The 11,787-nt window shown below is 38.8% G+C and overlaps 1 long non-coding RNA gene across 1 annotated transcript in view; it reads left to right on the plus strand.

Moving 5' to 3' along the window:
• LOC117796805 overlaps positions 1-11,073 on the plus strand; it is a 30,087-nt gene extending 19,014 nt beyond the window's left edge. The window contains exon 4 of the long non-coding RNA XR_004621472.1: positions 10,658-11,073. This is a non-coding gene — a long non-coding RNA (uncharacterized LOC117796805). The remainder of the gene's footprint in view (positions 1-10,657) is intronic.
• The last annotated feature ends 714 nt before the right edge of the window (positions 11,074-11,787 follow it).

Consider the following 11,787-nt stretch of genomic DNA (forward strand, 5'->3'; position numbering starts at 1 on the left):
GAGAAAGGGGATCCCTCTTACACTGTTGGTGGGAATGCAAGTTGGTACAGTCACTCTGGAAAACAGTGTGGCAGTCCCTTAAAAAGTGAAAAATTGAGCTACCCTCTGATGCAGTAATTGCACTACTGGGTATTTACCCCAAAGATACAGACGTAGTGAAGAGAAGGGCCATATGCACCCCAATGTTCATAGCAGCATTGTCCACAATAGCTCAATTGTGGAAGGAGCCGAGATGCCCTTCAATAGATGACTGGATTAAGAAGATGTGATCCATATATACAATGGAATATTACTCAGCCATCAAAAAGAATGATTCGCAATATTTGCTGCAACATGGAAGGGACTGGAGGAGATAATGCTAAGCCAAATAAGTCAAGCAGAGAAAGACAATTATATGGTTTTACTCATTTATCGAACATAAGAAGTAGGAAGATCGGTAAGAGAAGAAAGGGAAGAAGAAAAGGGGGTAAACGAAGGGGCAATGAACCACGAGAGACTATGTACTCTGGGAAATAAACTGAGGGCTTCAGAGTGGAGGTGGGTGGGAGAATGGGATAGGCCCGTGCTGGGTATTAAGTAGGGCACGTATTGCATGGTGCACTGGGTGTTATACGCAAGTAATGAATCATGGAACTTTGCATCAAAAACTAGGGAGGTACTGTATGGCGACTAACATATTATGATAAAAAATTAGTATAAAAATATAAAATAAAGAAAAACTCAGGCACAATCCAGGCCAAAAGAAGAGATTATGTGGGAAAGTTCAGTGAAAAAGGAAAATACATTTAAGCATGAAAAGATCCTTGCTGAGAATTGAGCCCAAGTATAGCAATACTTTCTCTCCTTTGGTCTCTGCCCTTCTTTGCTTATGGCTCAGCAAATTTCTCAGACATTGGCTTCTGAATGTGTGAGGGGCTCCACATTTTTCATTAATGTTATTTAGTCACATGAAATAATTATTGGTGGTTGGCACATTGCAAAGTCTCAAAAATATAGTACAAAAATAAATGATGAATGAGCGAGCAAAAGACAGAGGGAAACACAGGTGAATATCCTGAGGGCTATTTGAGCTACCACTAAATCTACAGGCATCGAAAGAACAGGGGTCGTGGCTTTTGCTGCCCTTTGTGGCCACCAGAGAGCTTTATGTTTACATAATCAGTGCCCTACTGGACACACCACAGGGCTCAGTGAATATTTAGTAAACTCTTCAATTTCTTGATTTGTGTCCCTTCTGGGTTAATAGTTTCTACAGTGAAACAGCACTAAGGGAAAACAAATATATTTTTGTAAATAAATATAAATAAATAATGATATAAGCATGGAATTGAGGCTCATCCAGTCCTCTGACTCTCTAGGCTGCCTTTGACTTTGTCTCTGATTTGTGCTATCTGCATACCTTTCCCTGAAAATTCAGATCTTTCCAAAATATGAGGCTGAAAACTGCAAGACCTATCCTAATCTTTCCTTACGAAATACCTCTGAACCTTCTTGTTCTGTCTCTTGACTGAGTATTTTTCCATTCATTTCAAGGGAGTCAGTACCAAACACTGCCTCTGTATTTGACCTTGAGTTGGGCATTGAGGGTAATACAGGGGAAGCTGAAGACTCAGTCTCTGCTCTTCAGAATTTTGTAACCTAGTTTGGGGATAGGACGTGAAGTTAACAGCTGGGGAATAGTTAGCAGGCACTATGATAAAAAGCTAAATTGTGTTTTAGAGTTTAGAGAAAGGACAGATCTTAACAAAGTGGAGTGAATTTTACTCAATTATCTTTAGTTTTTACCCCTAGCCACCTCTCCTGGTGGCTCCAGTGGATGCAAATATTAGTGTTTGCTTCATGCACTAAGATTCTTAAATATAATGGCACTTTGTCACACAACATAAATTCTCAGTCCCCATGGAACCTGTAATATAAGGGTTTGTGTTGGGGTGATAGGAACTTAATTTCAATCAGTGCCCCAAAAAGAGAGAGAATGACAGTCTACATACTTTAAACATCTTTTCGCATGTCCCCTTCTTATTTATTTATTTTAAAGGTTTTATTAATTTATTTGAGAGAGAGAGCAGAGTGAGACAGACAGAAAGCATGAGCAGGGTGGGGGGCAGAGGGAGAGGGACAAGTAGACTTCCTGCTGAGCAGGGAGTGGACGTGGGGCTTGATGCCAGGACCCTGAGAAGGCAGACGCTTAACCAACTGAGTCACCCAGGCTTCCCCTCACATGTCCCCTTTTTAAAGAAAAAATAAATTTGTTTGTTTTCACTATAGATATATGCATCTCACTGGATTATAAGTGTTCTAAGTGCAGGGAGAAACATTTCTTATTAAATTTTCATCCAGACTCATACTTAAATATCTAACAGAGGCAATCCCAGATTCTTCCCATTGCCTCAAGTCTATAATGGTTAATATCACTGTCTCTTCCCAACTTTCCAGCACTTGACAAAATAATTTTTAGAGTGACCATTGAATGAGTGATCAGATACCATTTTGAGTTGGGGCTTCACAGTCTGGAAAAATCATAACATGATCACAAAGAAAAACATTTTGGGGGATTTCAGGCATCAGGAACTGTAAATATGGAGGACCCTTGAAAACTTCAGCCTGCAAGTTCCTTACGTGGCTCAAGTCTGGGAACTGGGGCTTCAACAATCATATGGGAAAGGAAAGAAGAGAGGGGTGTTCGATGAGATTCTGACAGTCTGCCAAATTGGAATTTAACTTTGCTGATGCATGTGGTATTCCGGGTAGAGCAATCATCCTTTTAGTTAAAAGTAATAAATATATTTTTGTTTAAAAGGCAGGTGGTTGGGATTTCTATTTTTTGCCTGTGGCAAGCCCATAATGTAAGCCAATGTGGTCTGGATGGGAGGAAATAATCAAATACCATGATGAGATCCTAATCCCTTAGGAACAGAAGCCCATGATAGTGGCTGTGAATGGTTACACACAGCTACTAAGTGGCAGAGACAGGATTCCAATCCAGGGCTGTAAGACCTCAAACACTGTCCTATTCTACATTGCCTCTTTCTGAAATTGATTCTAGAGGCAAGAATAACCTCAATCAATTTCTGATCCAACTATTTCATTTTAAAGAGAGGGAAACAAGGGCTAAGAAATACCCATTTACTTGAATGAAAATCTCACCTTTTAAAATACTTAGTCCATATCTTGGGGTGGGGGTGTGTATACACCGACCCTGATTAAAAAGGAGGCTTGAAGGTGATCACTGCATTGGTGGTAGAGTTCCCATATTTAATTTTTTATATATTTTTCATGGATGCCTGGTCTCTTCAAATGGATTTGATCCTGTGCATATGCAATGTGAACAATATTTGTTTAATGCTTTTAATGTGCTCTTCTCTTCGCTGTTTGGTGTATACGACTTTCTCTCCAGTAAGTTCAAGAGCTACATCTATTGTATGTTTCAGCAAAAATGAAAAGAAAGATAAGATTCAGCTTCTGACATCCCAGTTAGGGTCTTTCAGAACTTTAACAATACAATATTCTTCATGCCTGAGTTTGTTGAGAAAAACTAATATACTGAATATCTTGTATCTTCACATTCTCCCCATCTTGCCTATTAATATATTGAGTCTAGCCTGGTAGGCTTGATTATAGAGCTTTATAGATATCCTTAATATATAGGAAGATCAAGGTGGAAATACTCATATCAGCAAGAGGGATTTGAAGAGAATGAGGGGAGACAGAAGTGGAAGTCGCAGATGGTCAGCCACATGTCCCACTCTTACTCCTTTAGAAAGAAATATCAGAGAAGAGAAGAATGTTAGATAGGTAGGAGGGAATGCTGAAGGCTAAGAGATTTCTGCTCCCTTTTTACTTAGGATGCTGGAAGGTGATTTCCTTATAGGCCATCTATCTCTCTTGCAACTAAGCATCACAGTTTGCTTAAGTGGAGGGAAAACCTGGGTGTAGCCCTCTCAAACTATCCTTATTTCCCATGAATTTTGGGTAAGAGCCAGAATTTCCCACATGTTCCTGAGATAGGATGTGGAGGTTACTGGAGATTTTGTCTGGGGAGTTTGTCAGAGGGAATTCCTGGCATCAGGAAAAAGTGGTCCTATAGTTGACTTCATGGGAGTAACCACTGGCTCTTGATGGAGTCTGCCACATCACCTGTAGTTAAGTCAACATGGACGCTATCACATCCTGACCAGGGAAAAGAACAGACCATGAGTTTTACCAGTTGCAAACTTTGGCATTGAATGTCAACAGAACACTCAGGAGTAAGGCTAGTCTTGGGTCAGTGGTCATTAATCCAGGGAGAAATCAATACAAATTATTGTACAGTAGATATGAGCAAAAATCCCAGGGATACCACATGCACTACCCCCTCCATTTACCATGAAGTCACAGACACCACAAACACTCTAAAACCCATATACTATCTTGGAGAGGAGTTGAATGAAGAGAGAGAAATCTGAAAGACTAAGAATTTTATCCCAAAGAGACTGATAATTTACTTAAAAGGAAGTTCTTATCAGTGTCCAGCAAACTGTTTCTACAAAGACAATCAAATGATTGTCATCAAGATGTATAAATGTTTGTATATGTTGGGGACATGTTTGTGAATACACATTTGATTTTCAGCCAATTTAAATGTTTAAAGAGCAATGAAGCAATTTTATACTTGGAAGCTGCTGCTACGGAGCATGTACTAATTCTTTCTTTCTCCGGCCTGTGTAGCACTGTCATCATTCACTGAGGAGTCTTCCTAAGGAGGGGGATGGTTCAGTGCCCTCCAGTTCAGTTTGTGCTGCACCACCAAACTAAGCAGTCTGACATGCGTTAATTACAACAGAACAAATGGAAGGGCCATTCCCAGTTTCAGTTAAGGCTAGTCACATCAGCTTCTAGTGGAAATAGGACTGGGGTCTCGTGGAAAGTTAGCTGAAAGTGGCTTTTCCTGGAAAACTGACAGCTGGATTTTTTGAAAGAATTGGGAAAGAGTCTAACTTGGGACTTCTTACATGGGGATTCATGTATATTTCTTTCGGGGGCAGAACTATTATTTTACCAAATTCTCAAATAGGTCTTGCCACCTCTAAAATACTCAACATCATAACTTTCGAGCTGGAAAATCATTAAGAAGAGTATGAAAATGCCTCATCCCAGGGTATCCTTCCTTAAAAAGCATTGAAGGCAGAAAGGTTTACTGATCTTTAAACATAAGCCATAGTTTCCTGATGCTTTTCTCTATCTGGAATGCTCTTTCTGGCCATCTCTGTCTTGCCAATTCCTCTCTTTAAAAGCTAAAACAAAAACAAAAACTAATTTATAAAGCATTTTCCAATTCCTTCACAGGATGTTCTCAACTCCTCAGTTCTGAGAACATTTTCTTTGTAGCTGTCTGATGACATTATTATTCTACCTCTTATACTTGTATGTGAGTGTATGTGTGTGTGCATGTGCATGTTCCTATTATATTATTTCTTTACAGAATAGTAAAGCCCATAGGATAGCAAGGGTGTCTTAATCACCTGGAAATCACAGGTGGTTGTAAATATGTGTTGCATGCTCATCTTAGTATTTACCAACTTGAATTGAATTTTGCTGTCTGGTTGGATCCATAAGTCAGTTGGTGTGGTCAGTAAAATATTGTAGGTCCTTGGCTTACAAAAATGTGACTGAATAATGACAGTGGATTAGGTATTTGTGTGCTCTTAGGGTTACTTTGAAGAGTCACTGGGAAGAAAAGTGTGTTGTAAATCTTAACACCTAGAACAGAATCTGGTACATAATAGCTCCACAATAAATATTGGTTCTATGAGTGACGGACTACTTGAATGTACCCATAAGTTATCCTTGTTTTAGAATTTATTAACACTATCACTTGTAACCATGGCTTTGTTCTTTTCTAGCTACCTACCTCTCCATCCACTCAAGGAACATTTATTTTTGCCCAGGTGATAGTCTGATTACAGAAATGGAATCCACTACAGAGTACCATGGCAGGGTCATACTTTCACTTGGTGTAGACTGATGTTCCCACATCTTTACGGGGTATTCTTATCCCTTAATCACTTCCTTTAACAAATAGGCTCCCTTTCAACTCTTGCAAGTCTTTCTGGGATTAAGTCTGAATAATTATCAGATTGCTGTTGGTCTTAGGAAATGCTGGCCTGAGAATGGGGTACCAAGACTTCTTTCCTGTGTCATCAGTTGGAATCCAGGGAGTCCTCCTAGCTGAGGCGATGTTCAATCAGAAAGGCAAGGAACACCATTAAGGGATAAGACCAAAGCACCTGTTGTTGGTCTGGCCAATCAAATGGACGGGCCTTAGGTCAAGACAGACATGATGCAGTGATGTTAACCTACATACCCATCTTAGAAATGTTGTACATATAGCGGTCGTTTTCCATGTTACTGGTTTCATGCTAGGTACTGTCTTAATTTCCTAGGTCCTCTTTTTTTAACCAGCTAGTATTAACTTTTCATTGGTGATAACATTAAAATGCCTCTCTTATACTTGTTTTGCAATTTCTACTTTTTCTTGGTATTGATAGCATCATAGAATTAAAATCAGGGCATGTCTGTTGCTTGTTAGTACCATAACTTTGCCATATGTTCTAAGGTTTGTGAAATGGAGAATAAATCCCTTGAAAGTGGAGATTTTCAGACTCTTGAGTCTCAGCATAAACATAAAAGTGTTCTACTTTTACAAGAACTGTGATTGGCCTAACTGATGTGACTATATCATCTGTGATCTCTGGAAGCCATCACCGCACCTAAAACAGTGCCAATGTGATGTGTGATGAATGATCTTCCCAACTTTTCAATAACTGTCCAGTCCTGAAACCAGTTTAAAACTAAACTGTCTTCCTCTTCTGCACTGAGTCAATCCTTTATACTTTTTAAAAATATATTAAGATAAAGCAAAGATTCCAAAAGGTCTTTTGGGTGGTTCTTTTATGCCCTTAAATCCCAGGTATAGAATGATAAAAGAACCCTGGGCAGGAAACCAGGAGACCTTGTTTCTGCATCGGCATGGGCCAATGATTTAATATGCAAACGTGTGATTGTCCTACCTCTCTGGCCTTGTTTCTTTATTTGTAAAATGAGGGGCTCAGATTAGATTTCCTAAGAGCTTTTCCATATTTCACATTCTGTGAATCTATTGCTGAGACACTCCCAACCTTATGTCTAAGCACGCTGAGTGAGAGCATATTATAGGGAGCTCATTGTATTTCAGGTGTTTTCCTCCATATTGTATTAAATCACTCATTTGTCTTTGCCTCTGCCTCATACCTCCCACAACTTTATTTTAGGTTGTAAAGTTTGCTGCCAGGTTTTTTTTTTTCCTGTTCTTCTTGACCTAAGTAGTAAAAGAGTTACTATGACAACGGAGTAATTTTCTTAGATGGCCACATTCAATTTGCTTAAGTAGATATTAGGAGTGCAACATGTTTCATTAGCTCCAGGGCCCTTGGGATGTAACACTGAAGTGCTGGGCAGACCAGAGCTTCAGGTTAAGCCCATTGAAACCTGGGTCTATTGACTGTGTAGAGATGACATTTTCTTATAGGGCCTGTGTCTTAGTTGCTTAGACCTGGTAAGTACCAAAAGTAATTACTAAAGGAAATTGTAAGAAGATCAGCTACTTTAGCTAACAAAAAAGAAATGGAAGAAAAATTTTAAGTGTAATGCTGGATAGCATAAATCAGAATGTAAATATCCAAGATATTAAAAAATATGTTTTGTATCTGTTTGTTTATTTTCCTTTTATATGAAAGAGGAAAACAGAGCTTTATCTAAATTAAAGGTTAGATTCCCAAATGCAGTATATTAAGTAGATGGAAATTATATGCAACTGATGTCCAACAGTAAGGAAATAGAATTAATTTGGTCATTTGAGTAAAATGCTAATTCTAATTAATTATCATAAGGGTGATACAAATAAAAACTAATATTTAGTATAATAGTAGCAGTGTACATTTTTAATGTTTTCAATATGCCAGACATTGTGTTCATGACAACCATATGGAATTTATTATTATTATTAATTATTATTATTTTCTCAGTTTTACAGATAAGAGAAATGGAGATTTAGAAAGGTTAATAACCTACCCAAAGTTATGGCTGTTAAGTAGGCAGGCTGAGTGGCAAATTTAAGATGATCTCACTCTCACCTCTTGCTCTTAGCTATATTCAATACTTACATAATCTGAACATACCTTGTAACTCCCCTGACCTTTGAGGATGATGGAGTTAAAAAGTGAAGAAGGTTTTAAGATACCTTCTCCAAGGACTCTGTTAAGTGTGTGTATGTTTAAGTACTAACCTGGAAATGACAAGTTAGACAGGCAGGTGTCATTGCTGTGTAACAACACCAGTATGATTTTATGGGACATATTGGAGAATTTCTGGAGGGAGCCTAGCCATGTGCCATAAACTTGTGGAGTTTTTTCACAATTAAACAGAACCATGCAGGCCATCTATTGTTAGGATTTTAAGATAACTAGGAAATAGAACATATATCCACGTGCACCCTCACATCCATCCATGCATAAACACTTTCTATTCAATGCACGATTATACTTAGATACTGAGATGATTACAAGGACCCAGAATGTATTCTTTCCAGAATCAAACTGTGGATTCTGTTCTTATAGAAATCATTATACATACAAATATATAAGAAAGCACAGCAGAGCCCACTGTTCCAATGGGAACTTTCCTAACAGGGTAGGACAGGCTGGGGTGATAGCATCTTCTAACTTTGTCTTTGTATCAGAGTGGGAGACATCATGGCGAGGCATGAGAACATGGAACTGAATCAGGTGGAGCTGTGTCTGCACCCTGGTTGTACTGCTTATTAGCTGTAATATCTTAAGGGGTGATTTGATTTAAACCTTCTCAATTCCTTCAGCAGTGAAATAGGGATAATTTTTTACTCACAAGGAAGCAAATCAAGGTCTAGTGAGTTGTTAGTAGGGTATGGTAGCTTGGGATCTACCTATATGAAGACGTGAAGCATGCCTTTGGAGAGACTGCAGGATAGGGGCCAGACACGCTGACCTAGACTTAGTGTACTGGATGTTGTGATTGCCCTTGAAGATCTGCTCCACTCCTCTCCTATTACATGGTTACTATGCAGATTGGTTGGGCCCTGATTAGCAAAAGCCAATCAGCATTCTTTCATCCCCTTTGGCATAGCAATTATGTCAGGTGTTAGCAATAGCTATAGGTTTAAGCCAATGAACACATGCCATTTTCTGACCAGGTTAGTCAAGTCAGAACACAGAATTATTTTATCTATGATTAGATAAAGGATAGGATCCCTCTCTTATTTTGAAAGATATAAAGTACAGCTATAAAGGTTGAGGCCACTATAGCCACAGGGGAAAACGTTTGGATATAGCTATCAAATGTGGGAAGGAAGAGATAAATGAATTTTAAGGAAATAGAGCCAGAGCCCTGATCAAACCATTCCTAAACCCCATCTACTTTTTTCACTTAAATGAGACAATAAATTCCTTTTGCCATTTAAATATGGTTGATTCGGATTTTGAATTTGTTATTACTTACAACTGAAAGCATGCTAAAATACACATGCTTACAATTTTAATTGCCAGAGGACAGAAATGATTATGAGTTTAGAGTGAGCCTATGTCTTGAACTTGTTCCTGGCAAAAGTGTCAACCATTCCATTCCCCTCACCCCACCATCTCTTCATCCTTCCTAACCACCCATGCCCCCAAACTTTGGATACATGTTTGATGCGTAGGCTGAGATGGTTCTGTAATTAGAAGTTAAACAAGAATTTTTACTACACTCTGGGGCACATTAGGTTCAAGCTGTATTGCTTTAGGGCCCTCTAATGGACATTAACACAAAAGAAGGCACCAGGCCTTTTACTTTTTACAGCTTTGGCCACAGAAGACAGCAATACATTTGTGAGTGGCACATGATGGCTATTTTCCTTAACCAGGTTATCTACGACAGCTTGCTACAAAGTTTAAAGAAATAATATGTATGTACAGAGTTACGTGTAGCCAGTACAGTACTGAAGCAGGCTTATGGAGTAAAAAAATCATGTTTTACTTCTTTTTTATATGGCCATCTGCTAAAGTATGACATAGAGGACGGGAGAGTTGGAAGAAAAGCATAAGAATGAATAACTGATTCTAGGAACCAGCATTCAGGAAACTGGTGAGCAGCCAAGTAAAATCTTGTGGCTCTGCCTTAAGCTCATCTTGGTGGTTCTTGAATTTTACATATTTAATTCTCAGTTCTTTTATTTTGTACTAGAATCATGTTAGTAAAGGCCATCCTAACTTAATTAATAAATAAGCTCTAAAATCTCAGTGGCCTAATAAAATAGAATTAGTTATTATACTCATGTAATGAATGAAGACTGGTGAACCTGGTCTGTGTTGCTGATTTTTCTCCATGTTGAATTTGAGGATTCAACCTTTTTCTATTTCATGTTCTGCTGTCATCTAAGGCAGGGTTTGGAAAATTATGTCTGGTTGACTTTCCACTTATTTTGTAAATAAAGTTTTATTGGAACACAGAGTCAAATGTTTATGTGTTGCTCATGGCTTCTTTTGTGCTATGAAGGCAAAGTGGAGTAGTTCTAACAGAGATCATATGACAACAAAGTGTAAAATATTTACTATCTATTCCTTTTCAGAGAAGTTTGCCAGCCTTTGCTCCTGGGCCCATTTGTCCTCTGCATTGAACCAGCAGAAATAAAAGAGCATGGAGAACTTACAAATGCTTCTTTAAAGCCTTGGATCAGAGAAGACACTCATTTCTTCTACTTCCATTTCATTGGTAAAAATTGGTCACATGGCCACAATAGATGTAAACAGTTCTGGGAAATGTAGTCGCTGGCTAAGAAGCCTCTTCCCAGCAATGACTTGACATTGTGAAGGGTGGAGCACACATTTTGGGAAACAATTATCAGTCTCTTGCTACAAACACCTAATCATAGCCTTGAAAGTTATGCTTAATTAATTAATTCCTATTCATCCCCTGTATCCTATGTTTCAGGCAAAATTTGGGGGTCTTAAAAAAGAGAAATGAATAAGACTCAGTCAAATAAGTGAAACTACCACACACAGATCACTTTCATTCTTATTATAGGAAATTCAAATTTAAGACAGTCATCTGAATAATCACAGTGGGAATAATGGGCTGATAGGAAAGGGGAGTACGGTTACTGTCTGGTCCTGGGTCAGTGTTTCCCTAGATGTCACCTGCTGGCTATTCCTGGGTGGATGAGGTGATTGGAAAATGAATTTGTTCACACTGAAAGATTTGAGCAGAGACTCAGAATTGGGGCTCACAGGGCATTGCGCAGGGGCACCTGGGTGGCTTAGTCATTAAGCATCTGCCTTTGGCTCAGGTCATGATCCCAGCGTTCTGGGATTGAGCTCTGCATCGGGCTCCCTTGCTCTGCAGGAAGCCTGCTTCTCTTTCTCCCACTCTCCCTGCTTGTGTTCCCTCTCTCAGCTGTCTCTCTCTGTCAAATAAATAAATAAAATTAAAAAAAAAAAAAAAGAGGGCATTGGGCATGTAGAACTAGGCTACACAGGCCAGGCCAAAATCTTACCGAGGAATCTTGCTGGCGACTGCGGAACATAGAAGATGTCAACAATAATGTCAGCTTCAGCTGGGAGTTGAAGAGGCAAGACAGGCTTTCCTATCATGTCCTTATAATTTAAGTTCAATGTTTTTCCCTGTATTCCATTCTATGTTCCCTTTCTTTGATTAAATTCAATTAGGTGTTTACTTTTTGCCTGGCAGTGAGGACACTAA

The sequence above is a fragment of the Ailuropoda melanoleuca genome, chromosome 16 (genome assembly GCF_002007445.2).
Source record: "Ailuropoda melanoleuca isolate Jingjing chromosome 16, ASM200744v2, whole genome shotgun sequence".
Lineage (NCBI taxonomy): Eukaryota > Metazoa > Chordata > Mammalia > Carnivora > Ursidae > Ailuropoda > Ailuropoda melanoleuca.